This window comes from Manis pentadactyla, chromosome X (genome assembly GCF_030020395.1).
Source record: "Manis pentadactyla isolate mManPen7 chromosome X, mManPen7.hap1, whole genome shotgun sequence".
Classification (NCBI taxonomy): Eukaryota; Metazoa; Chordata; class Mammalia; order Pholidota; family Manidae; genus Manis; species Manis pentadactyla.
Window position 1 is genome coordinate 94870596 of NC_080038.1, and position 24716 is coordinate 94895311.

Sequence of the window (24716 nt, forward strand, 5' to 3'; positions counted from 1 at the left end):
CAAAATTATATGCAGATGCAAGATAAGGATATGAAAAGATACTCAACATGATTCATCATTAGGAAATTGTGAATTAAAATAACAATGAGATACACTAGGAACTTCTTAGAATGGCTAAAATACAAAATATGACCAATATTAATTGCTAGCCTGGATGTGGAGCAAGACGAACTCTCATTCATTCACTTTCGGTAATAATACAAAATGGTACACCACTATGGAAGGCAGTTTGGCAGCTTCTTACAAAGCTGAATATAGTCTGTCCATGCGGTCTATTGTTCACATTCCTAGGTATTTAACCATGTGACTTGAATATTTATGCCAGCTGAGAAAATTGTACACAACTATTTTTATCAGCTCTGTTCATAATCCTCAAACATTGGAAATAATAAAATTATTCTCAAATAGGTAAATGGATAAACAAACCATTGTGCATTCATACACTGAAATATTATTTAGCAATAAAAAGAAATGTTATCAAGCCACAATAGTGAATCTTAAATGCATATTGCTAAGTGAAAGAAGCCAGTCCCAAAAGGCTAAACACTGCATAATTGAAATATTATTTGATTCATGTATGTAAGTGTATATATACAATAATATGACATACTGGAAAAGGCAAAACTACAGAGACAGTAAAGGCCAGTTGCAAGAGGTTGTAGGAGTGGAAGGAGGAGGTCAAATAGGTAAAACAAAGGGAATTTGTTAGGTAGTAAAACTATTCTGTATTATACTGTAATGTTAGATACATGACACTATATATTTGTCAAACCCAAAGACTTTACAGCTCAAAAAACAAACCTTAATCAATGTGAATTAAAGTTAAAAAAAACTGCAAAAAGCACTGTGATGATTAATGCACCAGAGAAGATGGAAACTGTGATCAAATATATTGTCATGAATTGTAAAATAAAAAAATTTAATAAAGAACTCCTCTAAGTTAAGAGCACACACAAATATAAAAGAACATAGAAGAAACAATTCAAGGACATGAACTGTGAGCTCATGAAACAAGTGAGGAAAAGGATAAAACCATCTGTATCAAACACATTTCATAGCTCTTCAGCCTCACCTGTCTCATTTTCCAGCTCTTACTGGAGTATGCACCTGTGCTTATACTCTGAACAACATCTTACAGACATGACTTAACCAGAATCTTGCTTTTTGCTTTCTGCCAAACACATGTGCAACTTAGAAATGTAAAGGAGTTGACACTCCATGGGGTTATCTTTTTAACAATACAAGACAGAAAGGAGTGGATAAATTATGTCCCATGTTGCCTTTCTCCTCTGGAAAGACTGTTCAGAAATGCACTGTGTATGTCTTTTTAGAAGAAGGCCCTGTAATATAGAGATATCTTTCACAGACAACAGCAGTCAGCTTGATAAATGGTTCTTTTACTCTCTCTTCCTCTCATTCCTGCTATATCACGTCGTACTACTTAATAAAATAGTAGCACGTAAGTCTTTGCCTATCCCTCTGCTTTCTGGGGAGCCCAAGCTAAGATAGGTGGTTCCATAAATGTTTCCTAGGAATCTGATTCTCAGGATGGGATTTGAAGAGAGACTATTGTTCAATCAGATAGAAAAATAAAGTCAATTGCTGATATTTCATGGGAAGATGATAACACCTATCATGCTGTGTCATAACAATGTTTAACCCTTTCACCTGTGGTTAGTTGGGATGAGGCACAATTGGAAAGAGAGTAATTTAGAATCATAGTACTAGTGGCACTTGAACAATATGAGAGAAATAGTAATTAAAAGAATTGTGAAGTAGACTGTCTTTTGTTGACAGTATTGAAAACATTAAAAAACAAAATTATAATCGGCCAATGGCCAATTCAAGGCATTCTGTGAAATTCAGAAAGCATTTATGGTGAATACAGAAAATGCACATCTGCACCTTAGACTAGACGGTGATAAACAGTTGGTCCTAATTTAATTATAAGATTGCAAGATTTGCAAAGGAGAGCATATGTACAGCCTCACAGATTTCTACAGAAAATTCAGAATTCCTCTAGAAAACATGTGAGACACCGAGACTCAAGATATAAACACTTGGGTTGAAAAGCCTAGTGGATCTTGTCCATTAAAAATTCTCTTGAACCACCCCCCTCCCAGTTTGTTTAAGGAAATCTGCCTACCCTTGCCTTGAAACTATGGAATGATCTCATATAATGAAGGTGTCTTACAGGATGGTGTTTTATATCCTCAAAATCTTCTCCTATCACTTTTATTTACCTTCAATCTAATAGCCAAGGTCAAGCATCAGTACATCCAAGTAAGGATATAGTGTTGCAACCTCAGAAAGAAATACCTTATAGATGGAGATTGGCTTAAAGATGCTGGCATGAGAGGTGAGAAAAAACTTCCTCCCAAAATCACATATAATATGAAAATATAGCAAATACAACTAATCTTGAAAGAGCAACAGGAAAGAAGGCTGCAGCAGACTGCCTATACCTGCGGAACAGAGCAGACCTCACAGAAAATGGTTAAGTACCAAAGCCATGATCCAGCAGGACTGAAGCCCTTCCCCTATGCAGCTCACCAGCAGGAGGAAGAGAAACGGAGGGAGTGGAGGCCAAGGATGCTGAATAATCAGCCCAAGAGATCTACTCTGGGAGCACAAACCTACATTATATGGTGCTCTGGAAATTAGTAGGGTTGGAAAGCTAAGACAGGCAGAATACTTGGAGAGACTGAGATTCTAGCCACTTGTGGAAAACAGGTACCTACAACCAGTTGCTCTGGGACAAAAGAAAGTGGACACTCTGAGAGATTTCCTAACAGTTAGATGGCTACTAAAGGGGCAAGGATTGCACAGAGCTTTCTGCTCAGGAGAATGGACAGGTGCACAAAATTGTCCTTGTGCACTCAGCCCAGCAGGTTGGGAACTTTCAGGAGCTTCAGCCACTCCATCCCCCTGACTGGCAACACAGCTATGAGGTCCCTCACCACAATATGCAGCCTGCTGCTCCTTCCTCCTGGCAGGAACCACCTGCAAACCAGCTGCCTCTGCCATTGTGCCAGGCCAGCCCGAGGGTGGCCTGCCTATGGCAGCTACAAGTGCAAAGCACAGAAGCTCCTCTCTGCATGCTTGGCCCACTGGCCCTGGCAGTGGAGGCAGGCACTGCAGCCAGGAAGCAGGAAAGAGCTCTTTCCTCCTGGCAGGCACCCACACTGCTTGCCTGTGACCCCTGCCATCATTCCTGGAGCTGAGCAGCTACAGAGAGTAGAGGTTCTGGGCACTAGAAGGTGCCACCTACAAATATGAAATGTCAAAGGAACCTGGTTCAACCCCAAATCCCAAAAACACCAGAAAGAGGGCCAAGTGAAACTGAACTCATTAATCTTCCTGAAAGAGATTTCAAAATAAAAATCATAAACATGCTCTTGGAGCTACAGAAAAATATTCCAGGCCTCAGGGAGGAATTCAAGAATGAGATAGAAACTTTGAAAAATACAGTATCTAAAATGAAACACACAATGGAGGGATTTAAAAGCAGATTAGATGAAGTAGAGAAGACAGCAAATGAAATAGAAACTAGAAAATGGGAATACAAAGAAGCTGAGGCACAGAAAGAAAAAAGGGTATCTAGGAATGAAAGAATATTGAGAGAACTGTATGACCAATCCAAATGGAAAAGTATTTGCATTATAGGCATACCAGAAGAAGAAGAGAGAGAAAAAGGGATAGAAAGTCTCTTTGAGGAGGCAATTGCCAAAAATTTCCCCAGTCGTAGGAAGCAGATAGTCTCTCAGGCCATGGAGGTGCACAGATCTCCCAATACAAGGTACCCAAGGAAGACAACACCAAAACATATGATAATTAAAATGGAAAAGATCAAGTATAAAGATAGAGTATTAAAAGCAGCCAGAGGGAGAAAAAAATCACATACAAAGGAAAGTTTATCAGGCTATCAACAGACTTCTCAACAGAAACATTACATGCCAGAAGGGAGTGGCATGATATATTTAATGCAGTAAAACAGATGGTCCTCAAACCAAGAATACTCTACCTGGCAAGGTTATCATTTAAACTTGAAGGAGAGATTACACAATTTACAGATAAGAAAAAGTTGAGAAAATTTACCTCCCACAAAATATTGCTACAGTGTATTTTATAGGGACTCCTATAGATGGAAGTTTTCCTAAGGCTAAATAGCTGTCACCAGAGAAAATAAAATCACAGTAAAGCAAGAAGACCAATTAATAACTAAGCAAATGCAAAATTAAATCAAGTACCCCTAAAGTCAATCAAGTGATAGACAAAGAGTACAGAATATGATACCTAATATATAAAGAATGGAGGAGGAAGAAAAAGAAGGCAGAGAAAAAAAGAACCTTTAGATTGTTTGTAATAGCATACTAAGTGAATTAAGTTAAACTGTTAGTAAAGAAGCAATCCTTAAACCTTTGGTAACCACGAATCTAAAGCCTACAATGGCAATAAATACATATCTATCAATAATCACCCTAAATGTAAATGGTCTGAATGCACCAATCAAAAGACACAGAGTCACTGAATGGATAAAAAACCAAGACCCCTACATGCTGCCTACAAGATACTCACTTCAAACCCAAATACATACACAGACTAAAAGTGAAGGGATAGAAAAGATATTTCATGCAACTAATAGGGAGAAAAAAGCAGGTGTTGCAGTACTTGTATCAGACAAAATAGACCTCAAAACAAAGAAAGTAACAAGAGACAGAATGATGTTACATAATGATAAAGGGGTCAGTCCAACAAGAGGATATAACCATTATGAATATCTATGCTCCCAACATAGGAGCATCTACATATGTGAAACAAATACTAACAGAATTAAAGGGGTAAATAGAATGCAATGCAATCAATTTAGGAGACCTCAACACATCACTCACTCCAAAGGACAGATCAACCAGACAGAAAATAAGTAAGGCGACAGAGGCACTGAACAACTCATTAGAACAGATGGATTTAACAGACATCTACAGAACACTCCACCCAAAAACATCAGGATACACATAATAATAATAGGTGCCTGACTATATGATACACTATTTTTACCCTCCATCCATCAGCCAAAATAACCCAGCCTGATACAACAGTAGAATGACTTATTAATGATTAATTGAAGGTTTCAGTTTGAGGACTACAATCTGCAGAGTAGGACACTGACTTTCAGGGTGTAGTATATGCACTTAACCAACCACTGATATATGGTACTGTAGAACTAATAGCTAAACTACATGGGTAGAGAAAAGAGCAATAGGCTTAGGCCCACACATAATCATTCTCAGTGACCCAGTCATGAAATCTGTACTTCCCATAATCCCTGAAATTCCCTGCTGGGTAAGAGACTGTGGTTTTCCAGAGAGGAAAGCTTCTATAAGGGTACACAATAAGGTTTCCACTGATTGCATCTGTAGCTAGCATTTGGCCACTTTGGGCTCTTTAGACCAATAAAGCAGCAGGTAAAGAAACTGCAATCAGTGCTGTACTCTTGAGAGTTATCAGCCCTTATTACAATGAGGAGTATGTTTCTGCTACACAATGAAAGCAAGAAAAAGTATCTGGATTCTAGATTTACTAAAATTGTTGCAGCTACAAACCTTTACAGAACCATGTTCCAACAAGTGCAAAATCACCAAGTAGGAAATTGCAGCAACTATTGCCCATTAAGGGCAAGGTAGCTAAGGGCTCCAACTCCATGGGGATAAATGTCTGCTCACCTCACCAGTCAAGAAACCCAGAAAGCCAAAGTGCTGTCTGACAGTAAGGGAAATCTAGAAAAGGAGAAAATAGCTGATAAATATAAATTACGGACTTACATATAGGTGCAATAGCAGAGACCATATTTTGTTTTAATAATCTTCTTGCATGAAATCTTTTCAGAGGTCATACTTGGCCACCTTGAAGGTGACTCTGTGGCTAATAAGAATTACACCTCTCCTTTCAAGGAAGAAGTGAAGCATATCATTCACACCCAACTGGAAGATCCTTATTATATTATGGACATAGGATATAATGGAAGGTGAAAACAAGACCTGAGTGGTACGTGAGGTAGACTCTATCATACACCTTCTATGCTCCACTTCATATACCCCGTCTCTAATCCCAGTCATTATTGTGGTGATCAGGTCACAATAAAGTCAGGTATGAACTGACAGTGTCTCACCTCATGTCTGTACTCTGTGCTCCTCTCCTCCTGGAGCTCCCTTATTGAAAGAGAGATTTATAATGCTATGATACGATGCTAAGTGCCAATGAATGCACAACAAGGAAATGTAAGGAAATTAGTGTAAACTTTTGACCAATAGCATGTAGAAGCTAGTGAATAAATATTACTGCCATTCTTTCCTAGATAGACTTTCCTGAAACACAATTCATGAAACATGATATCAATCAGTAATTCTCACTTAGTGATGGAAACTTGATAATACGTCCTTATGAGCTATCCCTGCTTTCCTTTCTCACTTCTCTCTGTAGGATTATAGTTCCTAATAAATTAGTAGCTGAAAATCCTTTGCCATAGGCACTGCTTTATGGGAAATACAGGCTGACACCATGACAGAAGTTATTGGTGAATTTGGAAGCAGCAAAAAATGAATAGCCATTCTAATAATATAAGGACCTTAGAAGACAGGGTAGAGATAAATGAGCAAGTAAAAATGGAAATTAACAAGGAATTAAAAAGTATTAGAAAATCATTGAAGGCAAGGGAAAGTTATTCAATATAAAAAAATGGAGTCCCTGAATAAACTAGAATAATATAAAAAAGGTCTAATTCAAAAGAAATCCAGAAATAAAAGAAGACTTTATACATTGAAAGGGCACACTATTTCCCAGGGAAAATTGATATAGTATAATACACAATGAGATATATCCTAACAAAATTACTGTGCTTCAGAGATAAAGAAAAAATAATTCCCAGCCAGGAAATGAAAAAACAATTCACATTAAAATAAGAAAATTTAGAATTATGACTGACAACAGCAAAATATTACTTATAAAAGTTCAAGATCAACAGCCATCATGATTAATGTTTGGAAGACCCAGTATCCTTCAAAATTCCCTTCAAAATAATTCATAGATTCAGTACAACTATAGCAAAATCCCAGTAAGACTTTTTTTCAAGGAATTCATAAGCTGATTCTAAAGTGCTTACAGAAATACAAAGTCTCAAGAATAAGCCAAGGGAAGTCAATGTTACTACACATATAATAGACATATATAAACATAAATTGTCTCTACAAGAGTAACACAGGAAACTGCTAACAATTATTAGCTCTGAGAAAAATCAAATGGTTGCAGAATAGGAAGGGAAAATAGATTTTACTGTATACTTTTTTACACCTTTTGTGTTTTATATGCTATGCATGAAATAACTATTAAAAGAGTTTTAAGTGTGAAGAGATTTAGAGAAGAGTAGGACATGATTCCACATGCCTTGGCTCTGGGTTAGCTGATAATGGGATTTATTTCGACTGTTTTTTTCTATTTTCTGTAAAAGGTCAATTTAGCCAACAATGGAAACTGTTTACTTCCCTTGCCTTTGGTAGGAAACCCTGTCAGATAAAAGGGAGTACTTTATTTGATATTTATAGTCAACTCTTTAAAAATATTTTTAAATTCAATTTTTAGATAATTCTAAAATTATCTTAAGAAGCCCCTCCTGTTTTGGTGAAAGTTTAGTTTTTCTCACTGGAAAGTAGCTCAACTTTTCTCAACCCCACTTTAATCTGGGTGTTATTTTCTCTCCCAACAGCAAATTTCACTTCTTAGTGATCTCTTTAAATTCTTTTACATTCCGTTTTCTCTAAAGTAATTCTCAGATGTTGTTTATAATCATTAAAATGCCAACACCTTTTATTCCTGTGATTTCTTCATATGCATAAAATTTTCCTTTCCTTGTCATATCCTTTAAATCTTCTTTTCAGTATGTTAAGAAGACTCTAAATCCAAACTGACACTGGACCAAATGGTTGATCAGACATGGTGTAAAGAAAATTGGTGAAGTGGGAAATCAAAGGTTATATAAAAAGTTTAGAGGCTTCCATCTGACCTTTTGGATTTAACACATAATTAATGAGTATAAACAGTAGCATCATTGTTATTCTCTTTTTACTCTCAATAGATATACTGACAGATATAGATGATATATGATAGATACAAAGGTGATATAGATGATAGATACAAAGATGATATATATATATATAGATAGATGATATAGATATAAATAGATATCTTCACATAGATAAAAAAGTCTCCAGCCAAGCCTCATTTCATTTTTTTAAAATTTTATTTTGGTATCATTAATCTACAATTACATGAAGGACATTATGTTCACTAGGCTCCCCCCCTCACCAAGTACCCCCCACATACCAGTTCACAGTCACTGTCCATCAACATAGTAAGATGCTGTAAAATCACTACTTGTCTTCTCTGTGTTGCACAGCCCTCCCCGTGCCCCCCCCCCACACTATACATGTTAATAGTAATGCCCCCTTTCTTTTTTCCCGCCATTATCCCTCCCTTCCCACCCGTCCTCCCCAGTCCCCTTCTCTTTGGTAACTGTTAGTCCATTCTTGGGTTCTGTGATTCTGCTGCTGTTTTGTTCCTTCAGTTTTCTTTTGTTCTTATACTCCACATATGAGTAAAATCATTTAGTACTTGTCTTTCTCCGCCTGGCTTATTTCACTGAGCATAATACCCTCTAGCTCCATCCATGTTGTTGCAAATGGTAAGATCTGTTTTTTCTTATAGCTGAGTAATATTCCATTGTGTATATGTACCACATCTTCTTTATCCATTCATCTACTGATGGACATTTAGGTTGCTTCCATATCTTGGCTATTGTAAATAGTGCAGCGATAAACATAGGGGTGCATCTGTCTTTTTCAGCGATAAACAAAGGGGTGCATCTGGGCTGCTGTATTCTTAGGGTAAATTCCTAGAAGTGGAATTCCTGGGTCAAATGGTATTTCTATTTGAGCATTTTGAGGAACCTCCATACTGTTTTCCACAATGGTTGAACTAATTTACATTCCCACCAGCAGTGTAGGAGGGTTCCCCTTTCTCCACAATCTCGCCAACATTTGTTGTTGTTTGTCTTTTGGATGGTGGCTATACTTACTGGTGTGACATGATATCTGATTGTGGTTTTAATTTGCATTTCTCTGATGACAAGTGATGTGGAGCATCTTTTCATGTGTCTGTTGGCCATCTGAATTTCTTCTTTAGAGAACTGTCTATTCAGCTCCTCTGCCCATTTTTTAATTGTATTATTTGCTTTTTGTTTGTTGAGGTGTGTGAGCTCTTTATTTATTTTGGATGTCAACCCTTTGTTGGATCTGTCATTTATGAATATATTCTCCCATACTGTAGGATACCTTTTTGTTCTATTGATGGTGCCCTTTGCTGTACAAAAGCTTTTCAGCTTGATATAGTCCCATTTGTTCATTTCTTGCTTTTGTTTCCCTTGCCTGGGGAGATATGTTTAAGAAGAGGTCACTCATGTTTATGTCTAAGAGATTCTTGCCTATGTTTTTTTCTAAGAGTTTTATGGTTTCATGACTTACACTCAAGTCTTTGATCCATTTCGAATTTACTTTTGTGTATGGGGTCAGACAGTGATCCAGTTTCATTCTCTTACATGTAGCTGTCCAGTTTTGCCAGCACCATCTGTTGAAGAGACTATCATTTCCCCATTGTATGTCCATGGCTCCTTTATCAAATATTAGTTGACCATATATGTTTGGACTAATGTTTGGAGTCTCTATTCTGTTCCATTGGTCTGTGGTTCTGTTCTTGTGCCAGTACCAAATTGTCTTGATTACTGTGGCTTTGTAGTAGAGCTTGAAGTTGGGGAGTGAGATCCCCCCCACTTTATTCTTCCTTCTCAGGATTTCTTTAGCTATTTGGGGTCTTTGGTGTTTCCATATGAATTTTTGAACTATTTGTTCCAGTTCATTGAAGAATGTTGCTGGTAGTTTCATAGGGATTGCATCAAATCTGTATATTGCTTTGGGCAGAATGGCCATTTTGATGATATTAATTCTTCCTAGCCAGGAGCATGGGATGAGTTTCCATTTGTTAGTGACCTCTTTAATTTCTCTTAAGAGTGTCTTATATTTTTCAGATTATAGGTCTTTCACTTCCTTGGTTAGGTTTATTCCTAGGTATTTTATTCTTTTTGATGCTATTGTGAATGGAATTGTCTTCCTGATTTCTCTTTCTATTAATTCATTGTTAGTGTATAGGAAAGCCACAGATTTCTGTGTGTTAATTTTGTATCCTGCATCTTTGCTGAATTCTGATATTAGCTCAAGTAGTTTCGGAGTGGAGTCTTTAGGGTTTTTTATGTACAATATCATGTCATCTGCAAAGAGTGACAGTTTAACTTCTTCTTTACCAATCTGGATTCCTTGTATTTCTTTGTTTTGTCTAATTGCCGTGGCTAGGACCTCCAGTACTATGTTGAATAACAGTGGGGAGAGTGGTCATTCCTGTCTTGTTCCTGATCTCAGAGGAAAAGCTTTCAGCTTCTCGCTGAAACATCAGTATGATGTTGGCTGTGGGTTTATCATATATGGCCTTTATTATGTTGAGGTACTTGCCCTCTATACCCATTTTGTTGAGAGTTTTTATCATGAATGGATGTTGAATTTTGTCGAATGCTTTTTCAGCATCTATGGAGATGATCATGTGGTTTTTGTCTTTCTTTTTGTTGATGTGGTGGATGATCTTGATGGATTTTCGAATGTTGTACCACCCTTGCATCCCTGGGATGAATCCCACTTGGTCATGGTGTATGATCCTTTTGATGTATTTTTTCATTTCATTTGTTTTTAATACAAAATGCATATACAGATATATTTGGGCACCGAAGATCACATAATTTAACGTTTCTGTTGTATGCTCTTACAAACCTATAGTGTAAGAATTTCAAATAAGAAAGATGGCTGTGAAAAATTAATGAAATTTACAAACAAAGGTATCTTCCTTTCTCAAACGTGTTCCACACTTTAGATTTGCATTGTAATGTTTTTAGATATCATCAAAACATTTTAATGTTTATTTTCTGAACAATCTGTGTTCTAAACACATTACATCTTAAATTTTTACATGTCATAATCAGAGATCGCTCATTTTCTTTCCCTCATGGCTGTCCAAGTAAATTAAATTGAATTCCTTACTTGAAAATGGAGTAGCTTTGTGAAAGAACATCAGTAACTCTGGGAAAAATTGTTTATGAAAAAGGGTATACATTTCTAAATAAAAAATGGGGAACCAATTTATTCACCAACAGGTTTCAAACACATTAAAAGATCACACCACATAACTCAATACTCTTCTGCTATTGACAGATGAATAGGCTTTCCTCTGCATTCTGGTTTCAATTGACATTTGTTGTTTTAAACCTTGTGTGGTCCTTGGACACCTGGGTGCTCCCAGCTTTAATGGGTTTTAATTTCATTTTCTTCTCCTACATTATTATACAGCTGCACTTCCACCCACACTCCATTATCTTCCACAGCTATTTAAAAATACCCAACCCAAAGCGATTTACAAAAAAAAAAAAATCCCTAGCCAAGCCTCATTTCATTTGTTCTTAACACAAACTACAGACATTAACATCCAGCTCCTTGTATTTTTGGAAAGAAGGCAATTAAATGGGAAGGTTCAATATTGTAATTATGTCAGTGCATTTAAGGCATTGTGATGTTTTTCACCTTAACAAAATCAAAATGATTCTAAATTTCTGTAAGAACAAATATGAGAATAACCAGCAAAGTGGATAAAACCAAAAGTATTGAACAGGGATGTCCTTACTATATATAAATATCTTGAAAAGCTACGATATTCAAAAGAATATGGAAGAGTCACCAGAAAAAAAACAATTAAAAAAATACCTTTACTAAAGAACTCCACAAATGATAAAATGTATATCCCCAAAAATGCCATATAGAAAAGAACAAAATATTTCCAAAGTACAAAACTAAAGTGGCCAGAAAAATAATGAAGAAAACATTTACCTTCAGTAGCAATAATTTGGTAAGGTAACTAATAGTTAAGATATGAAAACTCTAGTCCATTAAAAAATGAATATCAGTAAGGATCTTCAGCTGTTACTAAAATAATTAGATCTCACTTATATACAACATATAAAATGTAAAAAAAATCATAGCTATAGTCAACAGATTGGTGGTTACCTGAGGCAGGGGTGAGTATAATCACTAAGAGAGCACAAAGAAAGTCATATGTCAGTTGAATAAAACAGACAATATTAAAATAGACCCACACTTAGGGGATCAACTGATATTTGGCAGAAGTGCCAAGGCAATTTAATGGATAAAGGATAGACTTGTCAATGAATTTTAAATGATTGGAAATCATTATGGAAAAAAAACCTTGAGTTTTACTTCATATCATATATAAAATTTATCTCAAAATGAATAAGAAAAGTAAGCTTGAAATCTAAAATTATAAATATTCAAGAAGATAATATAGGAGAAAACCATTGCAACTTTTGGGTAAGTAAGGATTTGTTCACTGGGGCTAAAAACTCTAACTGAAAAAAAAAAAAAGATAAATTTGATATAATCAAAATAAAGGAAGATAGTTCCTTGAAATATATTGTTAAGAAATCAAAATGTAAACCAAAGACTGGGAGATGAAGGACCATATAAAATCATTTAACTCAATAATAAGATAAATAATCCAAGTATTTTTAAAAATTGAGAAAAGATTTAAACAAGCACATCACAAAAGAAGACATACAAATGGCCAATAATCACATAAAAAGTTATACAACATCATTAGTCATCAAGGAAATGCAACTTAAAACAAAAATGAGATACTGCTACATATCTATTAACATTGTTAAAAAGCCTGATAATATCAAGTGCTGCAAAGGATGTAGAACAACAGGAACTGTCATATTGCTGGTGGTAATGTAACTAGTACAGCCATTTTGTAAAACTGTTTGGAAGTTATTTATAAAGTATACACTTGCTACATGACTTGGCAATTCTACTCCTAGCTATTTACCCAAGAAAAATTAAGGCATAGTGCACAAAATCATTTGTACGAGATGTTCAGAACAACCTTACTTATAGTAGTCAAAATCATCTGGAGACATTGAAATGGGCATCAATAAATAATGAAAAATAATTAATGGTATATCCATACAATGGGAAACCATTAAGCAATAAAAGGGATAAATACATGATACACTCAACAATGTGAAAGAATCTCAAAAAATTTTGTATAATGAAAACCTCCAGAAATAAAACAGTGCACAGTAAGTAACTACATTTATATGAAATTTTAGAATAGGAAAAATATTCTATAGGGACAGAAATCTTATCAGGTTTCCAGGTGCAGGGTATGATTAGGGTTGTTTACAAATAGGCATAAGGAAACTTAGTTGAGTAATGGAAGCATTTTAATTCCACTTTGGGGGACAGTTTAGACAGCATCCACATTTGTCAAAACTCATCAATTTCTGCTCATGGGTGCATTTTATTGCATGTAAATGACAATTCAATTAACCTGTTTTTAAAGGTAACAAATAGTATCATACTATAAAAGATATGTTAATGAATGCACTGTCTGGACTTGAGATCCTTATCTAAACAAATACTTCCATTTTTTTATTGAGGTATAATTGACATACAATATTATATTATTTTCAGGTATACAACACAGTAATTCAACATTTGTAGATATTGCAAAATGATCCCAACAATAAATCGTGTTGCCATCTGTCAACATATAAAATCAATACAATATTATTGACTATTCCCCATACTACACATTATATCCCCATGACCTATTTATTTTATAATTGTAAGTTTGTGCTTCTTGATCCCCTTCACCCATTTTGCCCCCATCAGGACCCCTCTATTCTGGCAACCAACAATCTGTTCTAAGTAAATTCTAAAAGGACATTTTTTTTAAACTACTGAGAAAAGTCAAACAGCGCCTGATTAGTTGAAGATATTAAGGAACTAGTATGAATTGTGTTAAAAATGATTATTTCATTGAGGTTTTGTTTAAAAATAAATTCCTTATCGATTATAAATGTTTTGGCTTTTAGGATAATGTTTTACAATATTTGAGGTTTGTTTTAAAATAATCCTGAAAGGGAGGTGGTAACTGGATGTATAAATGAAAGATTGGTCATTGTTGATTGCTGAGGTAGGGCAATAGATAAGGGGAGGTGGGGTTTATAATACTATAATCTTTAATTTTACAAGCATTCAAATTTTCCTATAATGGAAAAAAGTTTTAAAATGATCAAATAGCATTATAGTATAATTCCATATATCATGTGTGGTATGTATACATGTGTGTAGAAAACATACTTCATAAATATATTTTCATCAGAAGCCCAAAAGATTGTACACAAAATTTTGTCAGTCATGATTCTTGTATGTTGGAAATTCATACTATTGCAATTGTGTTTCATTTTGATTCCTCTGTATTTAATTTTTTTCTATAGTAGGTCTCAAAACTCATATAATTAAAATATATGTGAATAATTGCCAAAATTGTGAAGCAATTGATTTATTGTCACATTGAAATTATATTATATTTTATTTATAAAATGAGTTAACGATGCTCCCAGAGACAGTTTTATCTACAATTTGCTAGAGGGCACACTTTAAATTATGTTCCTTGGACTGATTATCTTCTTGGTTTCTTTCTTCAGAATATTGTGTCAACTATGATAATACTCAGTTTTTTGCATCTTTAACAACTCTAACTTGCATTTGCTTTTATATCACTTTTTCTTGACTAGTTTGAAATGCCAATCTGCTGAATCCTCAGATCACTTCGTTTAAACTTCTATTACAGCTTTGACATCTGAAAGATTGACATTTAACTTCCTACACAATATAACTCAAACCAACCTTTCAACCTGTTATATGTACCACAGTGTAGTAAGGAGACAGCATCATGTGGCTGAAGTGCATGTACTTAGCAAAAAGCAGATGGATTAAAATCACAACCCTGACATCAGCTAGAATGTTTTTGAACAAATTACTGAACTCCACTGGGCTTCAATTATCTTCATTTTAAAAACAGAAATAATAGTATTACCTCACAGGACTGGGGATAGGGAAATATAAGAAATCAGGTGAGATTTTTTTTTAAATTTAATAGGTATTCAATGAGTGTTGGTTCTCTTTTCCTCTACCCCATACATAACCTCTATATGCCATCAAAATTTTACTAAGTTCACTGTTCTTAAATAACACTTTTAAGCTTTAACAGATTTAAATGATCTAAAAATCTGAGGCATCTCAAGCTAATCAATGAAAATAGATGGAAAAGTAAGTGTAGTATAAGGCTGGTAAAGACATAAAATCTCCATTTGGAATGCTCTCATCCTGCTTATGTGTGCCTGCAAGATTAAACATCCTTCAAGGTCCAGCTCAGCTAACACCACTTCCATGGAGCCTTTTCTTATTTCCAAATTAAATGTGGCTTCTCCCCCATTTCAATTCTGCTTAATATCACATACCTTTCTTTTGGCACATGCCTTGCCTTATTCATTATTGTTAATTTTATTCAGGTATTATCTATTTATTTATAATATTCTTAATGTCAAACTCTATTAGCTTTCTTCATATAAATTATAGCATTCACTACAGTGCTTTCAACATTGTAGGCATATATACTTGATTTGGGAGTAGGAGTGTAGCTTGCTTAAGGGTTTCAGCCTCAGGCAAGTTCACTATGGATTTGGTGAGACCAGGAAATGACAACAGAATGTTCTTGAAGTAAAAGTGTTTATACCTGGATTTATTCTCATGGAAGTAGGTGGAGCACTAAGATCATATCTGCATCCAGCATTCTGCAGGTCTGTAATCCACCTCCGTCTCTGCCTCCACCCAGAGAACTGGACAGGCTTTTTATATAATGACTCCTTCAATAATAACTGATTGCCTACAGATGTGGAAGCATTAGCCTAGCAGTAGGCCAATTACATAATCAAATAGTTTAGGGTCAGGTGAGGATCCTGGCCATAGGAACTTCCATTTTCCCCAAAGAGTGGAGAACTTTTAAAAATAGAGGATTGGTGATGATTATAATAGCAAGGGTCTTGTATATGAAATATAAGACATGAAAAGTTATTGTTCTACATTGCGAAAAATGGCAGTAAGGATGGACACACAACAGGCACAGATAAAATGTGTGCATGCTTATCTACATCACTTAAGAAAGAAAATGTAAACAATATAAAATAAAGGAGTTGGCGTAGTATGTATGTATTAAAGAATGATTGACTAAAGAGAGCAAAACAATTTAAACAGAAAACATCAAATTTAATATTCACTTATCTCCTACTTTCAAAGAGGCAACACGCAGTATTACATCAGCTTTGAGGATACAGTTTGTCTTACCAATAGGTTTCAGTTCTGGGCAAGTTCACTCTTGATTTGGTGAGACCGAAAAATGACACTGGAATGTTGTTGGGGTGAAAGGGTTTACATCCAACTTTATTCCCACAGTGGCAGGTCAAGTGCTAGAATCCTGTCCACCTCAGAGCAAGTCTGCACACAGCAAGCCAGGCTCTGCCTCTGGACCTCTCTACCACTGAAGCCATCTTAGTCTCTGTCCTTGGCCCTGCCACCACTCCTGCCTCTGCTCTCCTGCAGCTATGCAACCCAGAGCACTGGGTGGAGTTCTTTATATAGCATCCATAACAACGTTATTACCCACATGTGTGTAGTGAGCAAGCAGATCAGGGTCAGGTGAGAATCTTGGCCATAGGAACTTTCATTTTCTCCATACTCCACCCCTCCAGGATTCTTGCCTCTCAATTTATGTGCCCTCAGTCTTCCACAGTGGTCCCTGTGTGAGAAAGTTGGAACATTGTAACCAAATTCCACAATAACAACAGAGGTTACACTTATATACAAATAACAAAAATTATGATACAGAAAACAGAAATTATAATAACCCTCATGCCTAAGGAGATCCATTGCCTCCAAGTGGTCATCCGAGCTGTATTCAAACCAATTCTACTCAGATGAGTTAACCAAAAAGACCAAGAGTGGGCTTTATAATACTCACCCTCTCCAGCCTCTGGAGGGCTTCTCCAACCTCTCCAGCAGAAAGCCTTGAAGACACAGAGGCCAGTCTTGTCACTTTGTCTCTGGCTTTCATTTCTTGGTCCTACCAGCTGCTAAAATCATTGCTCTGGCTTCAGTAGCTGCCACAGCTCCAGTAAGATTTTATTTGACTTTCCAACTAATTTTTCCCTGTCTGCTCCTGCCTTTATCAAATCAAACCACATCTGGGTCGTCCTGACTTTCATGGGGCCCTTTAAATTATTCCTCCAAGTAGCAGACAATATTTCCTTCTTTGCTTTCACTGCTTCAGCCTCTCCCAAGTCTGATACAATATAGGTAACCTCAATTATGGGCTGTCTAAGGGAGGGACAAGAATGGCCACTAAAGACCCAAGGAGGGACAGGGGAGCCATTTGAAGCACCACATTTATCATCCCTGCAGTAAAAGTCTCCTCATCTAGGCCATAATTCTCCAGATTATAAATGGGATTTTTCATGTCTAACTCCTGTAACACCTGTTGGAGCTGAGCATACATCTGCCATCTAACAGGGGAGGATATTAAGTCACCCTGATTGGTGCCAGGGACCACTGTGGAAGACTGAGGCCACACATCCTGAAAAACAGCCACAGTCCAATTAAGGAGAGTGATTTTCTGGTGTCTGATGTGCATTTTGCAGTGGCTGCCTCAGGGCAAGGTGAGTTGACAGGGAAGCTGGTTTTCCCATTTCTAACTAGGGCAGAATAATTCCACCAACAGCTACATACCAAAGATGCAAGAGCCAAGCTGATATTGACTATGAAGTCTTCTGCCAAAACAGAGAGCCCAAATCCACCAGCTCACCCTGTTATAGGGGCAGAGCATAAAGTGTTCCATGACCTGGGGAGGGGGTGCACCTCTCTTGGGGGAATCTGTGGTTGCTGCATCTTTATTTCCTTTACTACAGCTTGGTGTGCTTTCAACTTGCTATCATCCAGGCAGGCTTTCAACAGAGGAGGGGCTGATGCCTTTGGCACTGGCATGGCCTACACCCCCATGTGTTTGTCAAATCTTGGCTCCTCCATTTCTGGGGCTAACGGCACCACTACATCCTTTACCCGCCCCACAGCACCTTGCAGCCTGCATTTTTGTGCTGCATCTTCTCATGCTACCATTATATCCTTTACCATTTCCACAGCACCTTGTAGTGATGCCATTTCAGTCATCAAATAATTTTTTACCTCCTCTATGGCACCTCACAGCTCACAGTCTCATATTGCCTCTTCTCATGCTTGTTAAAGGAGGATGTTTTTCTCCTTTATGGCGTTTCTTACCACTTTGAGAAAAAAAACACTCCACAGTTCCTGCCTTCTCATAGACACTGTTTCTTTAAGGAATTCCCTATTTTGCTGAGGGCCTCTTCTACTGCCTCAGGCATCGCCTCCAGCTCTTCCCAGACTTGGGGAGGGGCCCAGTCCTCTAGGAGGCAAGCCACTTCAGACCACATGTTCACTGGGGAAAACTGCTGTAGCTGTGCAGTCCAGAGCACTGGCCAGAGATCTTTATATAGAGTCAATAACAAGGTATTTGACACACATGTGTAGTGAGCAAGCTGACCAAGGTCAGGAGGGATTCCTGGCTATAGGAACTTTCACTTTCTCTACACCGTTATTAATATCAGCAATATACATGTTCTCAAACAAATGTATGAATGTAGAACATGCAGAATGATAAACTTTATCATTGATAGTGGATGTCCATAATTGAATTCCCATGGATGCCATCTGGACAACAAAATGAAAGAAACTGTCTATCAAGATTCTGTAAGACAGACTAATATGTATCTTCCTCCTAAATCAGATCCCAAAAAGCTACAAGTAAACTTCAGGAGGTGCTGGTATAGATACTGTCTTGCCAATGGGTTTCAGCCCTGGGCAAGTTTGCTATGGATTCAATGTGATCAAAGAAATTGACAGCAAAACGTTCTTTGGGGTGAAAGGGGTTATTACCCAGCTTGTTCTCCCAGTGGTAGGTCAAGCACTAGCGTGTCTGCCTCCGCCCAGACCACTGGGATGAGCTCTCTATATAGCGCAATAATAGCTTATTGCCTAAAGGTGTGGAAGCGGTAGCCTAGCAACAGGCCAGTTACATCATCAGGTGGTTTAAGTTCAGTGAGGATCCTGGCCATAGGAACCCCAACTTCCCCATACTCCACCTCTCCAGGATTCTTGCCTTATAATCTACAGGTTTTCAATCTTCCACAATGGTCCCTGTGCGAGAAAGCTGGAGCACTGTAACCAGATTCCACAACAGCAACAGAGGATAACAACTTAGAGAGAATAACAAAAATTTTAATAATCCTCAAACCAGAGGAGGTTCCTAATAACAAAAAATTATAATAATCCTCAAGCCTGAGGAAGTTCCCAATCCACAAAGACTTCAGGGGTGTTAAGATACATGTTTTAATGACACTAACATAGGCAAATCTTGTCCATCAGGTAGGATGCATGCAAGAGAGTGGTCCTGTGATAGGACTGTAGCAGGAAGGGGGTCCCTTCCAGGTCTAGTATACCATACTTTTACTCCTTTCCCTGTGGGGGTTACTGAAGGGTCTATATATAGTGCTACTGCAGGTGCATGCATTGGCCATAATGATAAAACAAAACTCCCCGGTAAGATGCTCCTACCTTCTGGACATTCAGGATATACTACTGTGAACTTTGGTGGCCACTCTGCTGTTATTCCAGGAATACACAAGAGGCCAGCTTCCAGGCCTTGTCCCCAAGGTGCCAGGAGAGCCAGTCATCATTGGTCCATGTATTGAAAGGTCCAAGGCCATGTCCACTCAATGGAGTCTCTGGGGTTCAGTGCAGTTGGTGCTGGCAGCAAGATGTTATTCTGGTGGCCAAACCTCGGCTTCAGTGATTCTTCCTTGGTTTGTACTTGCAGTTGTATAGGGGAGGCAGCCGTATGTGTTAACATGTCTACAGGGCTTAGGGCTTCCTTTCGGGTTCTCTTGCTCAAATGCTGTAGCACTTCCATAAGTGGACTAACCATCCCTGCAGACTATTGGTATCTGACTTTAGTCCGGATTTTAACAAGCCATTGTGCCTATCATGCCTGCTGTGGTAGGATTGTATGGCACATAAAACTTCCATTTGATTCCCATCTGTCGCACCCATTCTTGCAGTGTATGTCCAGTTAAATGGGTGCCCTGATTACTCTCAATTACCTGTGGATAGCCATGGGCAGCAAAGAGACACTCCAGGCCTCTTTTGGTCATCTGCTGGTCTGCACAATGGGTAGGAAAAGCAACCAGAAGTCCAGTAGCTGTGTCCACACAAGTCATCGCATACCGATATCCTTCTGACACCGGTAGAGGCCGAATATAGTCTATCTGCCACCTGACGAGGGGTATAGGCCCCTTAGCTATTGTCCTATGTTGCTGTGGAACTTGGTGTAAGTCCCTTTTGGAGCACATGACACACTCCTGCCAGGCTCTAACTAACTGCTTCAAAGGTCAAAGGCAAGCCCCACAGATGGGCTACAGCCCACATTGTCTTTTGTCCCGCATGCAACAAACACTGATGTAACCATTGAGATACATCAGAGTCAGCTCTCCTAACTAATGTATTGGGCCAATTTATCTGCTTCATCATTTCCTGGTGATACCAGTGGCAAGTGACCTGTCACATGGTATACTGTAATTATTTTAGTCTGACCACAGGCCCATAAGTCTTGCCACAATTCTTGCCCCCAAAAGGGGTCAGTGACCAACCAGCCAGTTGGCATGGTACCAGGTTGGTAGCCACAGGGTCAAGCCCCAATAGCCCAGCTGCCAGTGCAGACAACTACAGGGGAGGGCTCCTGCCTGATCACAAGCCACACAGCCTGCAAGTCTGCCCACTGGCTGCTCTTCCCCTCACCATCTTCCATCCATATTGTCTCAGTCTTAGGATGGAAAGCTATGGCCCTCCATTTTGGGGGCTGCCCACAGCTGGAGCCATTTGTGTACCATGCATCTTTGGGTATAGGGATCATCATTCCTCCTGATAAGGACTCTCTGCTACTAATGGTTCAAAAGCAAGTTCTTCCTGCTTTTCACTAGTATATGTCACCGGCCCGAATAAGCATTGGAGTTCTTCACTCAAGGGGCTACTAGAGAGGGCACTATGCTGCTATAGGTAGGCAACCCACTTGGCTAGTGTGGGCATTTGTGCCACACCACTCCTTGGCTTATGGGTCCAGTCTCATATCCATCCCAAGATGGGATATGGGGTTATTACCTTTATTGGGCCATTCCAGTGATGGGTTCTGTAGCCAGCAAGGTGTGATACATGGCAGCCAGTTGTTTTTCTATCAAAGTGTATCATACCTCTGCCCCTTTCCAGAGTTGTGACCAGAATCCAATGGGTTGGCGAGTTCGTTCAAGCCACTGCCAGAGACCCCAGCCATAAGCATCTTAAGTCACATGAACATCCAGCTCACTGGGCCTTGACAGGTATATCACACTCAAGGCCTGCACGGCCTTGACTGCCTGTTTTGCTGTAGTTAAGGCAGATTCACATGTGTCATCCCTGTCCCACCTGAGACCCTTTCATACCCAACGGTATAAGGGCTTCAGAATTTGTGCCCAGTGCAGGATAAACACTCTTCAGTAGCCTAGAAGATCCAGAAACTCCTGTAGCAATGCTGCAGCTGTAGGGGTAGGAAAGGCATGGACTTTATAACTGTTTGACATAACTTTGGTCTTACCCAACCAGAAGACCCCCAAGAATTTAACAGACAAACCAGGTCCCTGAACCTTGGTACTGTTCCCAGCCCATCCTTTCTCCTGTAGATGTTGCAGCAGTCTAGATGCTGCACCTTCTAGATCTGAAGGAGAATTGGACATGAGCATGACATCATCAATATAATGGTACAGCTGCACCACTGGCAGTTTCTTCCATGCAGCCAAGTCCTGCAGTACAAGTTCATGACAGATGGTGGGTCTGTGGAGGTATCTCTGTGGAAGGACGGTGAAAGTGCATTGCCATCCTTCCCATGTGAAGCCAAAATGTTCCTGACTTTCCTCCTCAATGTCAATGGAAAAGAAGGCACTAGCAAGATCCACCACATAATGGTATATTCCTAGTTCATGGCTGAGGGTATCCATCAAGCCTGCAATAGAGGGGATAGCAGCATGCATAGGGGGTATGACCTTATTCAGTTCTCTATAATCCACAGTCATATCCCAGGAGCCATCTGGCTTTTCTACAGGCCACACTGGGGAATTGAAAGGACTATGGGTGGGCTTTATAATACCCACCTTTTCCAGCTCCTGGAGAGTTTCTCCAATCTCTTTTTTCCCTCCAGGCAGTTTGTATTGTTTGGTATTAGTCAACCACTGAGGCACAGGCAACGCTGTGGGCGGGTGCCTAGCATGTCTCCTCAGAACTGCCTTCACCACACATACTCTCAGTCTGAACTCACCTGCAGTGGTCTGTAGTCATAGACCCTACAGGATATCAATCCCCAAAATAAACTCAGGGATAGGAGATATGTACACGATATACACTTTTGGGGGTAGATTCCCTATTCCCAAAAGGATTTGGGTTTGTTTCACTCTGATAGCCTTACCTTCATATCCATCTATGATAGTGGGGGTCCCGGGAAACTGCTCAGGGTTACCATGAATCAGTGAACATTCAGGCCCTGTGTCCGGCAGAGCCAGGACACGAATGTTCACTGGGGACCAATGTATAGCAAATTCAACATCTGGCCTCCAGTACCCCCGTGGTCCCTCAGGGCAGATACCTTGACCTTCCCCTCAGTCAAATCATGTTCCCCAGTCACTTTCCTGTGTGGGCTCAAGTGAGGTTGGCTCATTCTCCAGCAGGAAGTCTTGCAAACACACAGGCCGGACTTGTGGCTCTGTCTGACCTCTGCCTCTTTGGTCTTAATGGCTAGAATTGCTGCTCTGGTTTCAGTTGTTGCCATAGCTCTAGTAAGATCCTATTTGACTTCCCATCTAATTTCCTTCCATCTGCGCCTGCCCATATTAAACAACCCACATCTGGTTCCTCGTAACCTCCATGGGGCCCTTTAAATTCTTCTTGTCAGTAACAGGTCTTATTTCTTTCTGGGTTCTCATCGCCTCAGCCCCTCCTAAGTCTGTTAGTGTATGTGTCACCTTGCTTATGGGATGCCCTAAGTGAGGGGAAAGAATGGCCTCTAGAGACCCGAAGAGCAATGTGGAGCCATTTTGAAGCACAATATTTCTCATCCCGGTAGTGAAAATCTCTTCATCTGAGCCATAATTCTGTGGACTATAGATGGCATTTCCTATGCCTAGCTCTTGTGACACCTGTTGGCGCTCAGCATATGTCTGCCATCTAACAGGAGAGGACGGTAGATCACCCAGATTGGGCCACACAGCACGAAGTGAAGCCATAAGTCCATCGAGCAGGGAGTGACTCCCTGGGGTCTGATGTGCATTTTGTAATCGCTGCCTCTAGACAGGCTGCACTGTCAGGGAAGCCAGCTTTCCCATCTCTGATCCCGACAGAACAATTCCAACCACCCCTAAGTCCCACAGACACAGGAGCCAGGCTGATATTGACTCGGAGGGCTTCTGCCTAAACCTGGAGCCCAAATCCACCAGCTCAGCCTGAGTATAGGGGCAGAGAATGGAGTGCTCTAGGACCTGGGGAGGGGCTACTCCTCTCCTTGGGGAACTTTCAGCTGCTGAGTTTTTATTTTCTTTACAACCAATGGGTGTGCTTTCATTACAGGTGGGGCCAGTGCCTCCAGCACCACCCCTTCATCCTTCCCCAGCTCCTCCATTTCTGGGGGTGAAGGCACCTTTCTCTCCCCACCCCTGAGCGCCTCCTCTGCTACAAACTTTTTCTACTGTGCCTCACAGCAATGCTAGCACAGTCTTCAGCAGTTCTCTTACCTTCACCTCAATGCTTCGCAGTTGGCGTTCTCATGCCACCTCCACCTGTGCTTCCTTCAGGAGTTTGTCTTTTTCCTTGATGGCCTTTTCCTCCTTCAGAGCACCTGGCAGCACTGCCGTCTCATTCTGTAAGGAATAGTTTACCTCTTCAATGGCACCTTGCTGCAGGCATCCTGCTGCCTCCTCTTGCATCAACGCCATTTCTTTCTTCAGGGAATCCACAGAAGCTGCAGCTCGTGTTCTCATGCCACCATTGCTTGGATCTTTTTCAGGGGCATGTCCTTCTCTTCTGTAGACATTTTTAATACTGTGAGGAGCAGCCAACCCACAGTCCCCGCTGCCTCACGGGCACTCTCTCAAAAGACCTGCTTACTATACCAAGGGCCACCCCTACATCCACAGGTGTCACCTCCACTTGACTCCAGTCCTGGGGTGGGGCCCAGTCCTCTAGGATGCAAGCCACCTCAGACCACATACCCATTGGGGGACAATCCACTGTCTCCCCATTCACAGGGGCAGCCCGCTGAAGCACCCCTCCCATAAGGGCAGCCTGTCTTTTCCTTGGTCTACAATGAACCCTGCCAACTCTACCAATTGTCTTGCCAATGGGTTTCAGCCCCAGGCAAATTCGCTGTGGATTCAATGTGACCAAAGAAACTGACAGCAAAACATTCTTTGGGGTGAAAGGGTTTATTACCCGGCTTGTTCTCCTGCTGGTAGG